Source organism: Ricinus communis, chromosome 3, assembly GCF_019578655.1.
Source record: "Ricinus communis isolate WT05 ecotype wild-type chromosome 3, ASM1957865v1, whole genome shotgun sequence".
Classification (NCBI taxonomy): Eukaryota; Viridiplantae; Streptophyta; class Magnoliopsida; order Malpighiales; family Euphorbiaceae; genus Ricinus; species Ricinus communis.
Genome location: NC_063258.1, coordinates 17,869,353 through 17,894,153, shown reverse-complemented (window position 1 = coordinate 17,894,153; position 24,801 = coordinate 17,869,353). Strand labels below are relative to the sequence as shown.

The 24,801-nt window shown below is 37.3% G+C and overlaps 1 non-coding gene across 1 annotated transcript; it reads right to left on the bottom strand.

The window, feature by feature from the left end:
• Nucleotides 1-24,374: 24,374 nt before the first annotated feature.
• Nucleotides 24,375-24,479, bottom strand: LOC112534151. Its single transcript, XR_003078460.2, has one exon. It is a non-coding gene; the product is annotated as a small nucleolar RNA R71 (small nucleolar RNA).
• Nucleotides 24,480-24,801: the final 322 nt, after the last annotated feature.

The following is a 24,801-nucleotide window of genomic DNA, read 5'->3' as shown; positions in this document are numbered from 1 at the left end:
TACAGTAGCTCAAGCATTATGAATTTACCTAAATGACTCACGGAAAAAAGAAGCACTTTTGGGAGGCACCATAACTTTTACTTTGTGCTTTTGGATATTTTGATCACTGATGGTTGCTATCTATGCAGTTACAATCTAAGGCAGTGTACCTATCGATGCAGTCTAGCACTAATGGCGAGTATCAAGGTCGTATTCCTCGGGAAAGTGAAAGCCCAGAGTTACTTCTTTGTTCTTTATTATATTAACCTAAAATGAATGATGAATAATTTCTAAACTAACTAATAGCTACAAGCTAAGTTCTAAGGGAAATGCAGGAATGAATGGATAAATGAAATAACCAAGACAAGAAAGCAAACCCAAAGGGAACCTAAAATAGTTGGTGATCAAACAAAAGATAAAGGATTGATGAATCCAATTATGCTACCCGTGGATGAATTCTTAACTGAATTCAATTTCTCTCTCGAGATAACCGAATTCCTAAACCTAATAACCTAAAGTTGGAATCTCTTCCTAACGATTGATTCTTAAATTAGCATTAAGCTTTAATCCGCCTCTATTAAGCTTTGTTAATTCTTAATCCGGCTAGTTAATTATCCTTATCTCTAAGCGATTATTAACTAGTTCTTGCTATTCAAAATTCCAATTGCCAAATAGACTTCTCAATCACACAAAGCAATCTAAACACCACAATTCACAACGTCTCATGAATAATGGTATCTTATTAATACTGAAAGCAAGAAGAATACAAAACCAACTCAAATAATCCAATAATATAATATTAAGCCAACATAGTAAAAAAATCCCAATGGATTTAATCAGTCTAGCTAAACATGTTCATGTTTAAAACAATCTAGGAAATCAATTACAATGAAAATAAAACATGTACACACTTTTCTCTCGAATTGGATGAACAGCTCCAAATCTGGATCTACACTTTGATTAATCTCCCAAATTGCCTCTTGAATTGCTCTACTACTGTTTTTCACTAGGAACCTTGCGATTCTCGGATTCTTCCTCCCTGCAACTCTTTCTCGCACTCAATCGCGGCCCGAACTAACGCATTGAGGGCTCTATGTCACTCCTTCCCCTCTTTCTAACCCTAAAAATTCGTTTTCCTTATATATTTTGTTTCGAAGACCATGGTCAAGTAGTCTTTGGTCAGCCTGACAGGTCAAGCCGTCTTGGTTAGCACAACCGAGTCTAGGCCGTCTTTGGCTGTGGATCTCACCAAGTAGGTTTTCACCATGGCCGTGCCCCCGCCGGTGCTGGCCACTACGGCCCGTGGTGGCCTCAGAAATTGTGCCCAAAATATTATTTTGAAGACCAAGTTTCGACGGTTGGTCACGGCCAGAGTCCAAGCCGTGCTCAATGTGTGCAACGCGAGCTCTTGTCCGATCTTGATGAATTCTCGTCCATTTCCACATGTATTGATCTATAATTGCTTAAACACCGATGACAGTCCTATAAATGCTCCTAAAATGCAAAAGAAGACAAAACACGGGTGATCTGGAAATAAAAGCACAATAATTGCTAAGAACATACGCAATAATATGCAAGCAAATATGTGTAAAACTATGCACATTAAATTACCCCACACTTAAGCTACTAGTTGTCCTCAAGCAATTAACAACTCACCTCAAAAAACTGCAGTTAGCAATTCCTTACAGTTTATGCCCCTAGTCCACAACAGATAGTATCCGACACATCTCAAAGGATACTCAATCATAAATCAAATTGCAAATCATTAACAGATAATGGAAATAATATTAATGCATGAATAACTTAAATGACAACTCAATACAAACATCACGAACCAGTGCCTCACTGGGATCACTCAAGTCGCTCAAAGTGTATATTAGGTGAATAACAAATCCCTCAAAACAAATGCACAAAACCCGCTCACCAAAAGCTTGCTCATAAATCATATCTTCACTACTGTGAACAAGTAAATACCAAAATCAAAGGGTCTTTACCAAGGTTATAATGGGGCTAAGGTAAAGGTACAGAGATTTGGATGATGTGAAAATGCTTTGGAATTAAATGCGATAAACAATAGTATATGCTCAAAGGATTAAATGCCTAAGATCAGAAAAAGAATCATTCACTAAAATCCCTACTTCATAGAATAACGCTCGCAAATGCTCTAAATCCAATAAAGAGATAAATAATTAAAGAATTTTATTTATTATATTTCTTTTTCTTCTTCTTCTTTTTTTTCTTTTTTTTTAATAATGAACTAGCAGCTTATTAGCGACCGCTGCATACAACTTGAATAAACATAAAGAATAACAAATACAAATTGGATCAAATGGAGCATTTAAAATATCAAAAAGAATTAGTGAAATTACCAACATAGCAACTAGCATTTTAATCCCATATAAAGTTGAACAAATCACAGAAAGAAATTCCAGCATAAGGGTCAAGGAAAGATAAATGTAAAGAATGGTATAATTGAAGTGTATAGATATAGATTATGAAGAAAAGGTTAAGGCTCAAAACTGGCTAACTAATGGAAACATAAGGTGATAGGCTTTTGGTCAAATGTGGTGAATCCTAAATCGCCCAAATCATCTCATGGTATTCACAATATTCATGTAACTTCAACACGCATTACAAAGCAAGTTCTAGAAGCAAAGTCAAGTACAATGCACACTCAAACAAGAAATATAAAGAGCATAAGTATAATGAATGCTCAACAGGCTCAAAATCTCACTTTGAGGTGTGGTATTAGGTGCAATTGGTTCACAACATCATTAATTGAATCATTACTTAAGAAACACATGCATATGACATTATCAACGTTCTAAGTTAAAATTCGACAATTCGAAAAATAATTAAATAACACCAGTTTAACCCGGCAGGGTTGATGTGTAAAACACCATCAATTGTTTTCCAAGGACAATGAATAACAAAGAAAAGTAACTACAATTCTATAAATCAAGTCATCAATCAGCTCAAAAATAGCATATTCAAGTGCATAAAAACACAGTGTTCTAACATCCTAATAATACACAACACCTAGTGATAGCAATTTCAAATATATCTAAGAATCATATGAGAGAGTAGGATTATAAGGTTTAGCCACAACCACCCCACACTTGAAAAACACACTGTCCTCAGTGTAAAATGTTGTGGATACCCTGCATGGGATGCTCAACTAAGAGAACAAAGGCAATACAATCCAAGTGCATGACATATATGAGAAATAAAGTAAATAAATGCAGAAAAATAAAAAGATCTAGGGGACTGCCCTAATCATCCATCGAGGCTGATGTTGTGGAAATTCAGTGCCTCCTCAGTAGAATCTGAAAATAATAAAATAAAGAAATAAAATCAAAACTGAAACGAAAATTAAATAAAATATGAAAACTAAAACTAATAAAATGTTTCAAAACAAAAGGTTAAAATATTAGAAATTAAAGATAAAAATTGGGGTGCCTCCCAAAAGCGCTTCTTTTTTATGTGATGAGTCTTCTTAGCTGAACTCATGGTGAAAGGCAAATGGACGTGATCGATGACCATCCATCCTTCTTCCAAGCAAATGGCTTCAAGTATCCGCTTAAAGGGATAATCGTCAATTTCCTCTTCTCGACTATCAAGCAAGCTGCCAGTATGATGGGCAAATCTCGCTCCTCGTATAATTGCACGTAGTCATGATGCTCTAGGGGCTCTTCTAATTTGAAAGTTGAAGTTTCACCAATTGGAAAGATCGACAGTTGGGGAATTTCTTCAGGAACGTCGATGGTTTTCTCTAGTCCTTGGCTTGGTTCACTTGCTAGAAGAAACTCGAGCTCCTCCAAGACTTCTTCATTAGATAACTCGTGCTCATCTTCCATCATCGAAGGGACTTATGGAAAATCCACCAAAAATTCCTCTAACTACAACTCAGCATCATCAATTGTACGTTCTTGTTGATAGTCTTTCAAAGGAATCATGTTCGCCTCTTCCTTTTCTGGTTCCATCTCCATGTTCAAGAAATCGTCCTGCATAGAAGCATCATCGTCAAAAATAGTAGATAAACTAGAAAAATTCTCACCTGAACACAAAGTGACGGCGCTCAAGTGTTCCTTGGATTCAATAGCGTTTGATGGAGTTCCCAATTGCTCTTCAGCTAGTAACTTGAAGATCAAGCCTACTTGATGCTCTATGTTCTTAATGGAGGCTTGTTGACTTTCAAGTACCCTCTCTGTTTGTTGGAATCTATCATCAAGACTTGTAATGAACCTCATCATCAGCTCCTCCGACACTAACTCTTCATCTTGAGTTGAAGGTGCAAGATTAGGCTGCTGATGTGGTTGCTGAGATTCTAGTGGTTCTGGGCCATCTAAGCTCCATCCAAAGGGTGAATGAGTGCTCCACTCTTGATTGTACGTGCTTCCATATGAGTCATTTGGCCAACGTCCCATATAATTCACCTGTTCATAGTTATAAGAACAATGAGCAACATCACTATACAATGGACAATCATTACTCAAATGTAAACCGCAAAAAAATTCATAAAAAAACTTGAGATGAAAGGATAGGAGTGGAGAGTTGATCGGTAGCCCTGCAAAACGATTCCACTCCAGCTTCTAAAGATGCATGGGTATCCTAATTTTTAGCACTCTCTTGGTTCCTAATCCCATTTTCCAACGCATCATACAAAGAGTTTGAATTTAACATTGAACCTCCTTATCATTCACTACCTGAATCATAAACTTAACTAAATAAATATATACGAACAAAACAGAAATAAAATAAAAAATGGCTAAATTAACAAATAGCAAATTTCACTCTAGTTTTCAAACAATCCCTGGCAACGGCGCCAAAAACTTGATGGTTGCTATCTATGCAGCTACAATCTAAGGCAGTGTACCTATCGATGCAGTCTAGCACTAATAGCGAGTATCAAGGTCGTATTCCTCGGGAAAGTGAAAGCCCAGAGTTACTTCTTTGTTCTTTGTTATATTAACGTAAGATGAATGATGAATAATTTCTAAACTAACTAATAACTACAAGCTAAGTTCTAAGGGAGATGCAGGAATGAATGGATAAATAAAATAACCAAGACAAGAAAGCAAACCCAAAGGGAACCTAAAATAGTTGGTGATCAAACAGAAGATAAAGGATTGATGAATCCAATGATGCTACCCGTGGACGAATTCTTAACTGAATTCGATTTCTCTCTCGAGATAACCGAATTCTTAAACCTAATAACCTAAAGTTGGAATCTCTTCCTAACGATTGATTCTTAAATTAGCATTAAGCTTTAATCCGCCTCTATTAAGCTTTGTTAATTCTTAATCCGGCTAGTTAATTATCCTTATCTCTAAGTGATTATTAACCAGTTCTTGCTATTCAAAATTCCAATTGCCAAATGGACTTCTCAATCACACAAAGCAATCTAAACACCACAATTCACAACGTCTCATGAATAATGCTATCTTATTAATATTGAAAGCAAGAAGAATACAAAACCAACTCAAACAATCCAACAATATAATATTAAGCCAACATAGTAAAGAAATCCCAATGGATTTAATCAATCTAGCTAAACATGTTCATGTTTAAAACAATCTAGGAAATTAATTACAATGAAAGAATAATGAAAATAAAACATGTACACCCTTTTCTCTCGAATTGGATGAACAGCTCCAAATATGGATTTACACTTTGATTTATCTCCCAAATTGCCTCTTGAATTGCTCCACTACTGTTTTGCACTCGGAACCTTGCGATTCCGGGATTCTTCCTCCCTGTAACTCTCTCTCGCACTCAATACTGTGCAGAAACCGAACCAGCTGCCAGGGCTCTATATCACTCCTTCCCCCTCTTTCTAACGCTAAAAAATTCATTTTCCTTATATACTTTGTTTCAGCACGACCGTAGTCAAGGTCGTGCTGGTCAGCACGGCTGGAGTCTAGGCCGTGCTGAAACTGTGGATCTCACCAAGTAGGTTTTCACCATGGCTGTGCCCCTGCCGGTGCTGGCCACCACAGCCCGTGGTGGCCTCAGAAATCGTGCCCAAAACATTATTTTGAAGACCAAGTTTCGATGGTTGGTCACGGCTAGAGTCCAGGCCATGATGGTCAGCACGGCCTTGACTCATGCCGTGCTCAATGTGTGCAACGCGAGCTCTTGTCCGATCTTGATGAATTCTCATCCATTTCCACACGTATTGATCTATAATTGCTTAAACACCGATGGCGGTCCTATAAATGCTCCTGAAATGCAAAAGAAGACAAAACACGGGTGATCTGGGAATAAAAGCACAATAATTGCTAAGAACATACGCAATAATATGCAAGCAAATATGTGTAAAACTATGCACATCAATCACTAGTTTTGGAACATTATTTTTCTAGTATAGTCTTCAGTTTCATTTAATTTTTGAGTTTTATATGCCATGTGAGTGTTTAGAGATATGTGGAAGGTAACTTGAACATTTGACTGTTGAAAATTACAGAAAACTACGCGTGAAAAAGCGCTGGAAATGAATTCTGAGTTTCAGCACGGTTTTGGAGCTCAACATGCCCCGTATACACACCCGTGTTGTCAACACGGGCGTGTTATGGGCAACCAAACCGTGTTGATAAAAACATGTGATTTCAGCACTTTTCGCAAGAGTAACACTTGTTGTAAACACGTCAGTGTCACATAACACGCTCGTGTTGAGGGCACCCAAACCGTGTTGTGCTAAAATGGGAATTCAGCACATCTTCTGAGAGTAACACGTGCTATGGACACGATCATGTCATGTAACACGCCTGTGTTGAGGGCACCTAAACTGTGTTGATAGAAAAAAATGGACTTCAACACGTTTTCGGCGACTAACACGTGCTATAGGCATGCTGGTCAGCACGGCCTAGAACACGAGTGTATTAGTTCATCGTCTATATAAGCCGTGCCATATCACAAGTAGCAAAATTTTCGCTCTTCTCTCTTTTCGTGCGTATAGGCCGATATCCTCTCCCCCTTTTCCTTCAAATTTCAAGTGCTTTTTCGGCGAATCAAGTAAGTTCTTCCCTTAACTTTGTTCAATTGGTTTGTGATTTTACTCTTTTTCTCTAATTTCTTTAATTATTTTTGAAATTTTTGGTATCGTTTCTTATTTTCATTAATCTCCTTGTTAATTTTATTATATTGTTAAATTCATCATTTTTGGTGCATTTTATTCGTTGTTTTATTGAATTTCTTATTTTTCTTTTAATGTTGATTTGCTATTATTGTTTATTTTTCTTTATTCGTTACTATTGTTTATATTTTTTATTTCTTATATCCTGTATTTGAATTGCCTGATTGCTGCTGTTTAATATATTTAAACTTGCTGGATTGTGAGCTAGTTTGGTAAATTAGTCATTATGCTACTGAATTGGAAATTAACTAATGCAAGGGTCTCTTTAGTGTAAGAATTACAGTTTTGGCAAGAGTTTTGATCAATTTCCATGCAAGTACTATGGCCGAGCAGCGTGAGAGACCCCGAAAGGTAGGTGTCTCCAAGAGAAGGCGTTCAGACCTGATTGAGCCACCTGCACCTTGACCACCTGCCCCAAGAGTCCAGCTCCACCTCCAGCTCCCGCATGACATAGAGTTTTATAGTTTCAGAGCCCTACTCACGAGGCTCGTTACCAGCAACTGCTATACAGGCAGTTAGGCTGTAGAAGATGCATCGACTGGCAGGCATTAGAGACAGTTGGCCTAGCTACTAAGGTTTGAGAGTTACTTCAGACTCCACATTTTGAGGCCTTCTTCGGGATTATAGAGCCCACTTACAAGGAGCTCACACTTGAGTTCACCTCCACTTTCTTCCTTCAGACGTAGATCAGGGACTAGTTGCAGCTAGAGGCCATTTCGTTTCGGTTAGGGGGGTAGACTTGCATGATGAGTATTCCCCCAGTTTGGTGTTGCACTTGGCTTCTATGACTAGGCAACCATAGAGTCAGATGATTTCAGAGGTTCCTTATACAACTTAGGAGTTTCTTTTGACAAGGCTTAGGAGACCATCTCAAAGGGAAACGACCTTACTACTCGAGCAAGTCCAAGGCATCCAGCCTCTTTAATAGCCTGCGCTATCTTCACTGCCTGCTTGCATATACAATGATAGGGCGAGGGGAGAATTTTATAGTGGTCACCCAGACTGATGTATTTTGTTTATGGGCCCTACATTAAAGGTGGAGGGTGGACATATGGTATGTGTTAGCCAAGTAGTGCAAGATTGTTACTGGGGACCCGAAGAAGACTTTTATCTGTTTTTGACCTTATGTGACTAGGATTGCTAGGAAGATGGAGCTACTAGACAGAGCTCTGCTGGATGAGTTGATGCTTGTGGGCGAGATGACCCCTGCTCACCTCTCTACTATGCAGCATATGAGGATGATCACCCAGAGGACAGGGACCTTAGGACTAGAGTATAAACTTCTTCGGTCAATAGCCCGGGCAGCTCGGGAGGAGCAGGGGAGCACCCTAGACCTGCAGACATTCCTGGCTCCTCCCGACCTTCATCCTCATCAGCTCCTCAGCCATCTATTATGCAAATTGATGAGCTGACTACAACATTTGATCAGATCACCAACATGCAGCAACAACACACAGAATGGTCCCACAGGTTTAAGGAGGAGGTTCCAGCACTTTGATGCTATGTAAAGGCAGATTCTAGATTTGCTACATAGGCAGTAGGCCTAAGAAGACAGGAGAGAGGCAACCTTGCAGCAGAATATGATGGACGATTTTGACTTTGCTGATTTTGGCGAGTATTTTCCACCTCTAGCAGCCGATGATGCACCTCCTCCAGTAGCACCACCGCCACTAACCCAACAGGATGAGTAGGGAAATATCTCTTCATATTTATCTCTTTTCTTTTTTTGTGTACTTGTTATGTTGCTTCCCAACTCTTTTATACATTGCAGACAACATGTCCTTCAAGTGTGGGGTGGGTAAGCTATTGTTTTGGCTTTTCTTTTTCTTATATTTTCTGATTTTTATATAATGTATTATTGATGGTGTATAGATTTAGGACACTTAGGATGTTTATTAGATTTTTGTTTATCTTTGAAAGATTGATAGTTATGATTATGAGGATGAGAATTTTCCTCCTTGTTGCTTGTTGCTTTTGGAATATTATTGAGTAATTTTTAGTTTATCATAGTGGCTGTGTTAAATCAGTGTTACTTAACCATTCTTTAAGTCAATTAATTTGAATTTGATTAGTTGTTAGATTTTGTGTATGAATTAATTAAATGATGATTTGATTATGGTATTTGGACACCTTATGCAAATGTACACACTTAAATTGTGAGTTTTGAACCTAATTGAGCATACATCATAAATGCTCATTTTTTCTTGTTTGAGAGTGCATTATGTTCTTCTTATTTCTAGAACTTGCTTGATATGCATTGTTTCCCACATGTTTATATGTCCAATTACTTCTGTTTTTATGCATAGTTATCTTGTTTTATGCCACAATCACCTGTATTTTGGTTCCTTTCATGTTTCAGGTGATCATCGATGGACATTATCAGTAATCGAGGGAGATACGTGCAAATACGAACCAGAATCCATCAAAATTGAGTAAGGGTTAGCATTTTAAGGTTGAGCACGGCCTGCACTATGGCCATGCTGAACCATCAACATTTGACCCTCAAAAGTGTCCTTTAGGCACATTTTTCGAGGCCACCACGGTCTCCATCACGGCCTGTGGTGGCTCAGCACTAGCGAGGGCACGGTCAGGGAGAAGACCTAATTTTTGGGATTCGGAGGTCCAGCACGACCTGGACTGGCCGTGCTGGGACAATTATATAGGCAAAATCAAATTATTTTGTTAGGGTTCAATTTTCTGACTTGATTTTTCACATACACGCACAAGCCACACTATTTAAGACTTCGATATTCGACTTTGGGAGACTATTTCGCATATTGAAGGACAGACTCTAGTGGTTTAAGCATCATATTGAAGATCAAGAGTGTATTTTGAGGCATTCAAGAGGCAATTTGAGGTTCATCATTTAAATTTAGGGATTTAGGGATGTTCATCTGACTTGAAAAAGAAGGGTGTACATGTTTTCAGTTTGCTTTTCTGTATTTGTTCCTTACTTTATGTTATTTATTAGCATGAGTAGCTAGAACTGTTGAACCCTTTGGGGTTCCTTTGTTGTTGGATTGCATTGAATGTTTATGAGATTTTGATTATCAATGCTTGTATTTTTCTTGCTTTCATTATTAATAAGAAATTGAATTATTCATGAGATGTTGTGAATTGTGATGTTCAGATTGCTTTATGTAATTGAGAAGTTAATTTAGTAATTGGAAATTTAAATAGAAAGAACTAGTTAATGATCACTTAGAGATAAGGGTAATCGACTAGCAGGATTAAGAATTAACAACTCTTAATAGTAGTGGATTTAATCTTAAAGCTAACCTAAAATCAATCGTTAGGAAGAGATTCCATCGTTTAGGTTCTTAGGTTTAGGGGAAATCGAATTCAATTTAGAATCCGCTCACCGGTAATCACAATTGGTAATCAATATAATCTCTACCTTCAATAAAATTCAACTAGCTTAGGTCCCCATGGGTTTGCTTTTTCCCTTAATTGTTTCATTAAATTTTCTGTTTGACATTTTGTTAATCACTTAGCTTGCATCAAGTTATAGAATAGTAACTTCATCGACTTTGTTAAGGTTAGATAACATAAGACGTTGCAGTAGCTCTAGGATCATCCTCCTGAGAATACGACCTTGATACTCACCATTAGTGCTAGTGTGCATTGTATTCTTCTTATTTCTAGAACTTGCTCGATAATTCCTGTTGAGGTCACATGAACAATCAAATGTTATGAAATGATAAGGGCACTTAGGATTCACCATTCTAGCCAAAAGCAACCTGTGAATATTTCCCATTAGTTAGCCAAGTTGAGCATATCCACTTTCTTCATGTTTACCATTATGCTTAATTATCACACTTTGTTAAGCCTTTCGTTTGTCAATCCTTACCCTATTTGTAGAATTTTTGCAATGCGTTCATTGAGTTGTTGAGTAAAATGCCAGTTTTATTTATACTTTGAATTCACTGAGTCCTTTAAAAACTTTGGTTTAGATGCTCCCTTCAACCCAAAGTAGTTTTATTATATTGTTTCTTCTGAAAAAAAAAAAGAACACAACACACAAACAATAGAGTCCTTTATTGAGTGTTAATTCATTTCTCACTCTTTGAGCATCTTGTTTTAGAGACTTGGAACTATAGTGAATTTAATTATCTTTGTTTGGCATTTAGTCTTTTTTGAGCTGAAATTATGGGTAAGGCATTACAAAGTCTAGAAATTATTTACACCTCACTTCTAAATCTCCATACCTAAACCTAAGCCTTATTACAACCCTTATGAAGACCCTTTAATTGTGATATATGATTGTTTGTAGTAGGGAGATGGGATTTGATGTGTGCTAAACACGACTAGCAATCTATAGGGAAATGCACCTATCGAATGTAATCTAGCTATGGTAAGTATCAATATCATATCCCACGGAAACTAAGAAACTACTGCTACTACGCTATTCCTATTATCTAACTGATCAAAAGGTCGTGAAACTTAGTAACTAAAAAGGATCGAGAATGCAATTGAAAGCTAAATCTTAACAGAGAGAATGAAAGTTGAAGAAAGACAATAAGATGAGTTAACCCAATTGGAGATCACTTTAGCTAGCTAGCTTACAAACAACAAATTATGAATTGATTGATTAAGAATTACGATCTGTGGATAATTTCTTGAATGAATTAGCTTCTCTCTCGAGTTAACAAATCCCTAATCCTAAAGATCTAAAGCTGGAATCTCTTCCTAACAATCGATTTTAGAACAACATTAATGTCTAAAATACTGCTAATAAGAGTGCCTAGTTCTCATTCCAAGTGGGTTTGCTAGAATTAGTTACACATGTTCACAATTAAACTAAAACAAGAATTGAATACAAAGTAGACAAGAATCAAAAAGAACATGAACACCCTTTTCTCAAATGGTGAGATGCTATCCTCTCTTGGATAACTTTGTATCAACACTCTACAGCTCAGATCTCTTTCTTCTTTCCTTTGAATCTTCGACCTAATCCTTAATGAGTAGCTACCTTGATAATGTTGAAGTGGAAATCATCTTTGTTTTCCTCTTCTTGATCGTCTCGAAGTTAGCCCTAAAGTTTGTCTCAGATACTTCAAAGTTATGCTCTTTTTCTCTCTGTGTGGCTCTCTCTTTTCTTTCTTTCTCTTTTCTTTTAATTTAGGTTTCGGGACTCAACACGGCCTGGATTTGGGTCGTGACCGTGCTGTGTTGAGCCAAAAGTGTATCGAACAACATTAATCTCTAAAATACCGCTAATAAAAGTGTCTAGTTCTTATTCCAATAAGCTATTACACCTATTTCTAGGATGCAAATCACCTAATCACACAAGTAGTTGTCTAAACTCAATTGAATTTCTCAATTACAAAGGACTTCTTAAATTAATTCAACCTTGAAGAAGAAACAATAAATTTATTATACTTGAATGAAAACTACAATCTTAAATCAATAATCCAATCATTTAAGCACAAAGCAAGCCTAACATGGCTAAAGATCGCCCCAAGTGGGTTTGCTAGAATTAGTTACACATGTTCATGATTAAACTAAAACAAGAATTGAATACAAAGTAGACAAGAATGGAAAAGAACATGAACACCCTTTTCTCAAATGGTGAGATGCTATCCTCTCTTGGATAACTCTGTATCAACACTCTACATCTCATATCTTTTTCTTCTTTCCTTTAAATCTTTGACCCAATCCTTAATGAGAAGCTATCTTGATAACGTTGAAGTGGAAATCGTCTCTGTTTTCCTTTTCTTGATCGTCTCGAAGTTAGCTTTAAAGTTTGTCTCAGATACTTCAAAGTTATGCTCTTTTTCTCTTTAATCGGCTCTCTCTTTTCTTTCTTTTTCTTTTCTTTTAATTTAGGTTTCGGGACTTAACACGGCCTAGATTTGGGCCGTGCTGACCATGCCGCATTGAGCCAAAAGTGTACTTTTGCCCTTCTGATGTGTGCTACTTGTGTTAGCTACAATCTAAGGCAGTGTACCTATCGATGCAGTCTAGCACTAATGGCGAGTATCAAGGTCGTATTCCTCGGGAAAGTGAAAGCCTAGAGTTACTCCTTTGTTCTTTGTTATATTAACCTAAAATAAGTGATGAATATTTTCTAAAGTAACTAATAGCTATAATCTAAGTTCTAAGGGAGATGCAGGAGTAATTAATAATTAAAATAACCAAGACAAGAAAGCAAACCCAAAGGGAACCTAAACTAGATAGCAATCAAACAAAAGATAAAGGATTGGTGAGTCTAATTATGCTACCCGTGGACGAATTCTTAACCGAATTCAGTTTCTCTCTCGAGATAACCGAATTCCTAAACCTAATAACCTAAAGTTAGAATCTCTTCCTAACGATTGATTCTTAAATTAGCATTAAGCTTTAATCCGCCTCTATTAAGCTTTGTTAATTCTTAATCCGGCTAGTTAATTATTCTTATCTCCAAGCGATTATTAACCAGTTCTTGCTATTCAAAATTCCAATTGCCAAATGGACTTCTCAATCACACAAAGCAATCTAAACACACAATTCACAACGTCTCATGAATAATGCATTATCTTATTAATACTGAAAGCAAGAAGAATACGACCCTTTGTCCCGGCCATCCCAAACAATCCAACAATATAATACTAAGCCAACATAGTAAAGAAATCCCAATGGATTTAATCAATCTAGCTAATCATGTTCATTATCAAAATACACAAGAATTCAATTACAACAATGAGTAAAAGTAAAGAAAACCTGATTACACCCTTGGATGAGAGTAAACCGCCCCAATTCCTCTTGCTCGAATTGAATCGATTCTTGTTCCTCTTGCTCGATTTGAAAACCAATCAATGTACCTCGCCCAATCTTCAATCTTTGAAGGGAATCCAATTGAAACCTTGATCCAAGTCTCCTTTTCCCTTGGTTTTAACTCAGAAAACCCTTAGGGAGAGAAAAATTAGGGTTTGGGACGTTCTCCCCCGCTCTCCCTTTTCTTTCCTCTCTTCTTTCTTTTAACTAATTCCCCCTATCGCCAGCCAACACGGCCGTGTTGGTGGCCGTTTTCCCAACACGGTCTGGTGTTGATGCCCATGTTACTCTCTGTGGCCGTGCTTCCTAAAACTTCTGTTTTTTTTATGTTTAAAGCACCAACATGGTCGTGTTGGTAACACGGCCAGTGTTGAAACCAACACGGCCATGTTCAGATTAGGGATGTGCAAACTCGACTTGTTTCGGCAACTTTGACATCCAATTCTTCCCTTTATCACTCTTTGACTTCTTTTGGACCTAAAGCACACAAACAAATGCATAGGGTGAGTGTTGGGACCAATTCACATCCAAATGTACATAAATTCTGCCTTAAAATCCCTATTTAGATGTGTGTATTCTACATACATCAAATAACCCCACACTTAGCTCATTGCTTGTCCTCAAGCAATCAAAAGTAAAATAAGGAAAATAAACCACTAAGGAACAACACTTAAACTGACAGACAAGCTAGAGAGCTCCTGCACATATCCTTAACAAGCGCAAGTCAAACAAAAAGAAACGAAGCAATCAATTCAAGTATCACAACCAAGATGCCAATAATTCACAAAATACTATCTCAATAAAATTATTCAGAACCAACTCCTTACCAGATTCACTATAAATCACTCAAAGTGTTTAAAGGGTAGTGTTTAATCACTTAATGCATCAACTACTGCCATACTTCATCAGATGCTTGTTTCCAAATCCTACTCCTACCACTTATGGAGAGTCAACAACCATGTCAAGAGGTCTTTATAAGAGTTGTAATGGGGATTAGGTAGGGGTAGGTAAATTTGGTAAGAGTTGAACCTATGGTGTCCTGCAATGAAATACATGACCTGCACACAAGCCACAGTGATCACAAAGGGTAAACAATGGACAGTAGTCCAAGGTGGGAAATAGGAATCAAGTTAAAATGTTTAGCTCACTTACTTACTTTCTTTCTTTTCATTACCTTTCCCTCTTATTCTTCTATTTATTTTTTTTCTTTTTTTTTTTGGATTTAATCATAAGGGAAGAACATTCACATAATAGAGTGAATTTCTTTTGGATTGAAGAAAGCTGCTATAAGATTCCACACTATTCCCAAGACAAAAATTCCCAATAAAAACAACTCATATGAAAAATCATAACCCAAAGCAGAATAAAACTAAGTGGTAATGAAATATGATAGAAAATGGTGAAAGAGGGGGTTATCTACAGAATCAATAAAGGAATGAAGGCTATTTGGCTAGAATAAAAAACCTAAGTGCCTCTATCATACCAAAGTGTTAAACTCTCCTTGTGGCCCTCATAAGCATTACCGAGCAAGTTCTAAAAGTAAAGACAGTAATTGGCACTCTCAACAAGAAATAAATACAAGCATATAAAGTGTATGCTTACAATTTAGGCTCAATTTCTCACAAGTGTGCTTTTGAGTAGGTTCCAAACAAAAATCATCAAAACAAAATTAAATAAACCAAAGCAACTTAGTGCAAAACTCAAACTAATTATCTTACATTCTTCCGCAAAACTCAACACTATCGGTTTTACCCGATCACATGGACATAAACAGGATTTCAAAAGCAAGTCAACAGTAAGAGCATCGAAACAAAGTGAAAATTTTCAAAATTTTACAAAAAATTGCACAAAGAATAAATAAATAACTGAGATGGGATAAATATCACCCACGCCACACTTGAAGGACACACTGTCCTCAGTGTACAAAATATAAGAAATCAAAAAGGAGAAAAGAACTAATACTGCCCTGACTATGGCTCCGGAGTGAAAAGAGGTGCATCGTCAGGGATATCAGGGTGTTGGCTAGTCTGTGGTAGAGGAGTGGCTGCAAATAATAAAATGAAGAATTAAAATCAAAACTGAAACAAAAATTAAATAAAATATGAAAACTAAACTAATAAAATGTTTCAAAATAAAAGATTAAAATATTAGAGATTAAAGATAAAAATTGGGGTGCCTCCCAAAAGCGCTTCTTTTTTATATGTTGAGTCTTCTTAGCTGGACTCATGGTAAAAAGCAAACAGTGGGGATTGACGACCATCCATCCTTCTTCCAAGAAAATGGCTTCAAGTATCCGCTTAAAGGGATAATTGTCGACTTCCTCTTCCCAACTGTCAAGCAAGCTGCTAGTATGGCAAAACTCGCTCCTCAAATAATTGAACGTAGTCATGATGCTCTAGGGGCTCTTCCAATTTGAAAGCTGGAGTTTCAACAATTGGAAGGATCGATGGTTGGGCAATTTCTTCAAGAATGTCGATGGTTTTCTTCAATCCTTGGCTTGGTTCACTTGCTAGAAGAAACTCGAGCTCTTCCAAGACTTCTTCATTGGATAATTCGTGCTCATCTTCCATCATCAAAGGAACTTATGGAAAATCTACCAACAGCCTCTAATCGCAACTCAAAGATCATCAATCGACATTCTTGTTGATAGTCTTTCAGAGGAATTATGTTCGCCTCTTCCTTTTCTGGTTCCATCTCCATGTTAAAGAAATCGTCCTGCACAGAAGCATCATCGTCAAACATAGTAGATAAACCAGAAAAATTCTCACCTGAACGCAAAGTGATGGTGCTCAAGTGTGCCTCGGATTCAGTAGCGTTTGATGGAGTTCCCAATTGCTCTTCAGCTAGTAACTTGAAGATCAAGCCTACTTGATGCTCTATGTTCTTAATTGAGGCTTGTTGACTTTCAAGTACCCTCTCTGTTTGTTGGAATCTATCATCAAGACTTGTAATGAACCTCATCAGCTCCTCCGACGCTAACTCTTCATCTTGAGTTGAAGGTGCAAGATTAGGCTGCTGAGATTCTGGTGGTTCTGGGCCATCTAAGCTCCATCCAAAGGGTGAATGAGTGCTCTACTCTTGATTGTAGGTGCTTCCATACGAGTCATTTGGCCAACTTCCCGTATAATTCACCTGTTCATAGTTATAAGAACAATGAGCAACATCACTATACAATGGACAATCATTACTCAAATGTAAACCATAACAAAATTCATAAAAGACTTGAGATGAAAGGATAGGAGTGGAGAGTTGATAGGTAGCCCTACAAAACGATTCCACTCGAGCTTCTAAAGATGCATGGGTATCCCAATTTTTAGCACTCTCTTGGTTCCTAATCCCATTTTCCAACGCATCATACAAAGAGTTTGAATTTAACATTGAACCTCCTTATCATTCACTACCTGAAAAAAAAATGGCTAAATTAACAAATAGCAAATTTCACTCTAGTTTTCAAACATTCCCCGGCGACGGTGCCAAAACTTGATGTGTGCTACTTGTATTAGCTACAATCTAAGGCAGTGTACCTATCGATGCAGTCTAGCACTAATGGTGAGTATCAAGGTCGTATTCCTCGGGAAAGTGAAAGCCTAGAGTTACTCCTTTGTTCTTTGTTATATTAACCTAAAATGAGTGATGAATATTTTCTAAACTAACTAATAGCTACAATCTAAGTTCTAAGAGAGATGCAGGAGTAATTGATAACTAAAATAACCAAGACAAGAAAGCAAACCCAAAGGGAACCTAAACTAGTTGGCAATCAAACAAAAGATAAAGGATTGTTGAGCCTAATTATGCTACTCGTGGATGACTTAATCAATTCGGCTTTCTCTCGAGATAACCGAATTCCTAAACCTAATAACCTAAAGTTGGAATCTCTTCCTAACGATTGGTTCTTAAATTAGCATTAAGCTTTAATCCGCCTCTATTAAGCTTTGTTAATTCTTAATCCGGCTAGTTAATTATCCTTATCTCTAAGCAATTATTAACTAGTTCTTGCTATTCAAAATTCCAATTGCCAAATGGACTTCTCAATCACATAAAGAAACCTAAACACAGAATTCACAACGTCTCATGAATAATGCATTATCTTATTAATATTGAAAGCAAGAAGAATACAAAACTAACCCAAACAATCCAACAATATAATACTAAGCCAACATAGTAAAGAAATCCCAATGGATTTAATCAATCTAGCTAATCATGTTCATTATCAAAATATAAAAGAATTCAATTACAACAATGTGTAAAAGTAGAGAAAACCCGATTACACCCTTGGATGAGAGTTAACAGCCCTAATTCCTCTTGCTCGAATTGAATAGATTCTTGTTCCTCTTGCTCGATTTGAAAATCAATCAACGTACCTCGCCCAATCTTCAATCTTTGAAGGGAATCGGATTGAAACCTTGATCCAAGTCTCCTTTTCCCTTGGTTTCAGCTCAGAAAACCCTTAGGGAGAGAAAAATTAGGGTTTGGGATGTTCTCCCCCGCTCTCCCTTTTCTTTCCTCTCTTCTTTCTTTTAACTAATTCCCTCTGGCCGCCGCCACCGTGTTGGTGCAGGTTGGTTCCCAACACTCGGCCTCGTGTTGATGCCCGTGTTACTTTCTGTGGCTGTGCTCCCTAAAACTTATGTTTCTTTGATGTTTGAAGCACCAACACGGCCGTGTTGGTGCACATGTTGGTAACACGACCAGTGTTGAAACCAATACGGCCATGTTCAGATTAGGGATGTGCAAACTCGACTTGTTTCGGCAACTTTGACGTCCAATTCTTCCCTTTATCACTCTTTGACTTCTTTTGGACCTAAAGCACACAAACAAATGCATAGGGTGAGTGTTGGGACCAATTCACATCCAAATGTACATAAATTCTGCCTTAAAATCCCTATTTAAATGTGTGTATTCTACGCACATCACCTTCTTCAACATAGCTTGGATTCTCCCCGTGCTCCTCAGCACGGCCATGATCCTAGGCCGTGTTACTCATGGAAACCGTGTTGCAGATCACTTCTTTTCACCCTAGGTAAGGCATTTCAACACGCCTCCTGACCCTGACCGTGCTCCCAAGACGCGGCTGTGGTGTGTTGAATACCAACACGATTCATCTGTTTCTTCCCGATTCTGGTATGAATTCTCTCTAACTTAGATGATGTGCCTAGAAAAACCCTTGAGATACAAAGGAAACTAAAACAGGGTGATTCTAATACAAAAACACATAAATTGCTCTAAAAATAACTCAAGATCAAGCATGCAAAGATGTATAAAATCAAGGATATTAAATCACCCCCATACTTAAGCTATTGCTTATCCTTAAGCATTCAATAGTTCAGATCATAGGCTTGCAATGAATCCTTCTTAAAGTTCATGAATTGAATTACAATTAAGCAACGTTCAATCTATCCCAAATTGAAACTCAACCAAAAACTAAACAAGGAATCTAAACAAGAGTGATTGTCATGTTAGTGGATGAAAAAGTTAAATAGCGTAGTCATCAATCGATCGACACAATTATATTCAACCTACTTACCATAGGCTTGCTCATAAATCTCATTTCCGCTACTACAAATAATCAAATATCATAATTCAAGGGTCTTTACAAGGGTTGTAATGGAGCTTAGGTTTAGGTGTGGAAACTTTAGGAGTTTGTAAATAATTTCTGAACTCTTGCACTGCCTCCCCCACAATTTAGCTCAAAAAGGACTAAATGCCAAACAAAAGTAATTGAATTCACTATAGTTCCAAAATCTCTAAAACAAGATGCTCAAAAGGTGAAGAATGAATGAATACTCAATAAAGTACTATTTATTATGTTTGTTTCTTTTTCTTTTTTTCTCTTTTTTGAAGAAGAAACAGTAGATTTGTTTTTGGGTTGAAGGGAGCATCTAAACGAGATTTTTAAGGGACTTAGTAAATTCAATAAAACCGGCATTTCATCCAATAACTCAATGAACACATTGCAAAATTTCCAGAAATAGGGTAGGGATCAAAAAGGGAAAGACTTAACAAGGTGTGATGATAAAGCAAAGTGGTAAAATGAAGAAAATGGATAGATCCAAAACTTGGCTAACTAATGGAAAAAATTCACAGGTTGGATTTTGGCTACAATGGTGAATCCTAAGTGCCCTTATCATTTCATAACATTTGATTGTTCATATGACCTCAACAAGTATTATCGAGCAAGTTCTAGAAATAAGAAGAATGTAATGCACACTCAAACAAAAAGAAAGGAACATTTATGATGTATGCTCAATTATGTTCAAAAACTCACAATTTAAATATGTATATTTGCATAAGGTGTTCAAATACCGTCAATCAAATCATCATTTAATCAATTCATACACAAAACATAACAACTAATCAAATTCAAATTACCAACTTAAAGAATGGTCAAGCAACACTAGTTTAACCCAACCACTTGCTCAATAATATGCCAAAAGCAACAAACAACAAGGAGGAAAAATCTCATGCTCATAATCATAACTATCAATCTTTCGAAGATAAACAAAAAGGTAATACACATCCTAAGTATCCTAAATTATATACATCATCAATAATACAATAAATGATGATAATTGAAAAACATAAGAGAAAGAAAAGGAAAGCCAGAACAACAGCTTACCTATCCCACACTTGTAGGATACATTGTCCATAGTGTATAAAAGAGTTGGGAAGCAACAAATTAAGTACTCAATAGAAAAAGAGATATTGCCCTACTCATCTTGCTGGGCTGGTGGCTGAGGTGGTGCTGCTGAAGGGGGTGTATTATCGTCAACTAGAGTTGGGAAGAATTCATCAAAATCAGCAAAGTCAAAATCATTTGTCCTATTCTTTTGCAAGGCTGCCTAGATCCTATCTCCCTAGGTCAACTGCCTATTTAGGAGATCCAGAATCTGCCTTTGTATAGCATCAAAATGCTGGAACTGCGCTCGAACCTCCTACTAAAACCTGTCGAGCCTATCTGTGTGCTGTTGTTGCATGTTAGTGATATGATAAAATCTCGCAATCAACTTATCAATCTGCACACTAGACGGCCGAGGATCTGATGAGGATGAAGGTTGGGAGGAACCAGGAATATCTGTAGGTCTGGGATGCTCCCCTGCTCCTCCCGAGCTTCCCGGGCTATTGACCGAATAAGTCTGTATTCTGGCCCCAAGGGCCCTATCCATTGGGTGATCATCCTCATATGCTGCATAGTAGATAGGCCAGCAGGGGTCATCTCGCCAACGAGTGTCAACTCATCCAATAAATCTCTGTCTAGTAACTCCATCCACCTAGCAATCCTGGTCACATAAGGTCCAAAACATATCCAATTCTTCTTTTGGTCCCTAGTAACAGTCTTGCACCGCTTTAACTGATGCAAAGGCCCATAAATAGAATATGTCAGGTTGGGTGACCACTCCAAAAATTTCCCCTCGCCCTGTCAATGTATATGCGAGCAGGCAGTGAAGATAAAGCAAGCTATTAGAGAGGCCGGATGCCTTGGACTTGCTCGGGTAGTAAGGCTTGTCCCCCTCAGAGATGGTCTCCCAGGCTTTGTCAAAAGAAACTCTTGGATTGTATAAGGAGCCTCTGAAATGATCTAACTCTTTAGTCACCTGATCATAGAGGCCAAGTGCGACACCAAATTGGGGAATACTCATAATGTAAGTCTACCCCCCCAACTGAAATGAGATGGCTTCTGGCTGCGACCAATTTTATCTGAATCTGAAAGAAGAAGGTAGATGCAAACTCAAGCATGAGCTCCCTGTAAGTAGGTTCCATAATGCCGAAGAAGGCCTCAAAGGGTGGAGTCTGAAGTATCTCTCGAACCTCAGTGGCTAGGCCGACTGTCTCCAATGCCTGCTAGTCTATGTCGTGCTGGAGTTGTAGGTGGAGATGGGCGAATTGGATCTAAATGCCTTCTCTTGCACATACCCACCTTCTTGGGTCTCTCATGCTGCTCAGCCATGGTACCTGCATGAAAATTGATCAAACTATTGCCAAAATTGTATTCCTTGCACTAAAGAAATAATTATTCCAATAATAGCAATAGTTTAATAGCAATACAACATTAATTTAACACATTTTCGGCACACTTGCATTAGCTAATTCCAATTCAGCAGCATAATAGAAGAACAAGAATTTGAGCAAAATAACAGAATTAACAGAGTCAAAAAAATAAGAACAAAATCAATAATTTCGAAACAATGGAATAAATTAGGAAAAAGAGTAAAATAACATACGACAATAAAAGAAATCCATAATATCCATAATAGTAACTAATAAACTAAAATAAATCATAACAGCAATTCAACATTAAAGGAAAAACAAGAAATTGAACAACATAACAGAATTAACTAAGACATTAAAAATAGAAAACAAAATAAAAAATTTCAAGAAAATGAACTGATATGCATAATTTTAAACATATTTGTCGACATATTATTATGAATTTTCTTAGCATTAATTATGTTTTTATTCCAAGATCACCCATGTTTTGTGTCCTTTCATGTTTCAGGAGATTTTATAGGTCCATCATCAGTGCCTTAGCAATTTTAGATCAATCGGGCGAAAATGAATGGAATCAGAAGCTTTTTGACCTTGGGTTGACTTCTAGGAAGTCAATCGGCCTGTGTTGGAGCCTACGCAGAAATTCCAGGCCGTGTAGCTTAAACACTTTGAAGCAGCAAGTTTTCTAAGGGTATACCCTAGAGCATGCCATGCTCGATTCAGTTCATTCTGTCAATTGAAGTCCAACACAGCCCGGACACAACCCGTGTTGGGGGACACGGGCTAGAACTGCTTGGTATTTACTTAATGAATAAAGGCGAGGCAAAAGAAAGAGAGTTCCGGATTGACGATTTTGATTTTTGATCTTTTGTTGTAATTTTGCTAGATGTGTTGTCAGGCATTTTAGGGGGCTTCCAGGAAACTGATTCCACCTTGGAATGGCAGATACGTGATCTGGATTTTGGATTGAAGATTGAGGAGGAGTTTTGGAGCAAATCAAGAAGCAATTCTATAGATGACCTGCAACATAGATCAAGGCTTTGAGCTACTCATCCAATTCTAGGAAAAGGGAGTATATGTTTCAATTTCTTTGTTCTTTCATTGTAATTGAATTCCTATTTGCTTTAGACATGAACATGTGTAGCTAGATTGGTTGAACCCCTTAGGGTTCCTTGCTATGTTGGCTTTGTACTGAATTGTTGAGATTGTTTGAGTTACCTTTCTTGTATTCTTTTTGGAATTAATAATATAAATCTAGTTTTCATAACATTGATTGTATTGATTACTATTCATAGAATTCTTTTAGCAATTGAGAAATTGTAATCGAGTTCGGAAATTTAATTGCAAGAACAGGTTAATTTTCACTTAGAGGTAAGGTTAATTAATTTGCCGGATTAAGAATTAACAAAGCTTAATAGAGGTGGATTAAAACTTATGGCTTATTTAATAATAAATCGTTAGGAAGAGATTCTAACTTTAGGTTCTTAGGTGTAGAAATTCGGTTGTCTCGAGAGGGAAACGAATCTAGTTTAGAATCCATCCACGGGTAGCATAATCGGACTCAATATTCTATTATCTTTTGTTTGATAGCCAGCTAGTCTAGGTCCTCTTTGGGTTTGTTTCTTGTCTTGATTATTCTATTTGCTCATTCATTATCGCATTACACTTAGAATTTAGTTTTTAGTAAATCTAGAAACCTCCATTATTAATTTTAGACTAGATAACAAGGAACGAAGTAGTAACTCTAGGATTTCACTTTTCTTAGGGATACGATATTCTTAATACTTGTCGTTGTGCTAGGCTGCATCGATAGGTTCACTGCCTTAGTTGTAATTGCATAAGATTATGCGCATCAAGTTTTTGGTGTCATTGCCGGGGAATCTTTATTTGAAAACTAGAGTGAAATTCTCTATTTGTTACTTTAGCCATATTTCTTTTCTATTTTTGTCATTTACTTTTTATTCATTTATTTGTTTGGTTTGTTGCTGCCTTGCTCATTTCAGGTAGTTTATGACCAGGAGTTCTAATCCTACACTAGTAGACCCTCTACCCGAACCAAAGCAATCCCTCAGGCAGTTGAGGAAGCGATTAGATTTTAGAGGAGGAGCAGTTTAAGATTCCTGTCCATACACCAGTAGACATGGGAGACGGTAACAAGACGATGTATGAGTTTGCTAGACCTTCCTTGGAGGGGACGCGCACTAGTATATTGAGGCCACCTGTTGCAGTGAACAATTTTGAATTGGAGCCAAATGTCATTTAGATGGTGCAAGAGAGTGTACTGTTTGGGGGCCCAGTGAAGATCCTAATGCTCACATCATGAATTTCTTAGAGATTTATGATACCTTCAAGATAAATGGGACTAGCGATGATGCCATTTGGCTTAGGCTATTCCCATTTTCCTTGAGGGATAGAGCAAAAAGATAACTACAGTCCCTATCAGCTAACACTATCATCACCTGGAGTTCTTTGGCTGAGAAATTTCTTTATAAGTACTTTCCTCCTACTAAGACAGCAAAGATGCGTAATAATATTCTTCTTTTGAGTAGTTTGATAATGAGAGCATGTATGATGCGTGGGAGAGGTACAAGGACCTACTGAGATGTTGCCCATACCACGATTTGCCATTATGGATGCAGGTGCAGACTTTTTATAGTGGCTTGAATTCAGCCATGAGGCAGATGGTAGATGAAGTTATTATGCTATGACTAAATAAAAACAAGCAGTTAACTAAGTGTCAAATAATCTGAAGAGATTTAGGAAAACAATCAAAGAAAAAAGCAAACCCTTAGGGGACTTAAGCTAGTTGGATTTTAGTGAAGATAGAGATTATATTGATTACCAATTGCAATTACCCGTGGACAAATTCTTAACTGAATTCGGTCTCCCTCTTGAGATAACCGAATTCCTAAACCTAATAACCTAAAGTTGGAATCTCTTCCTAA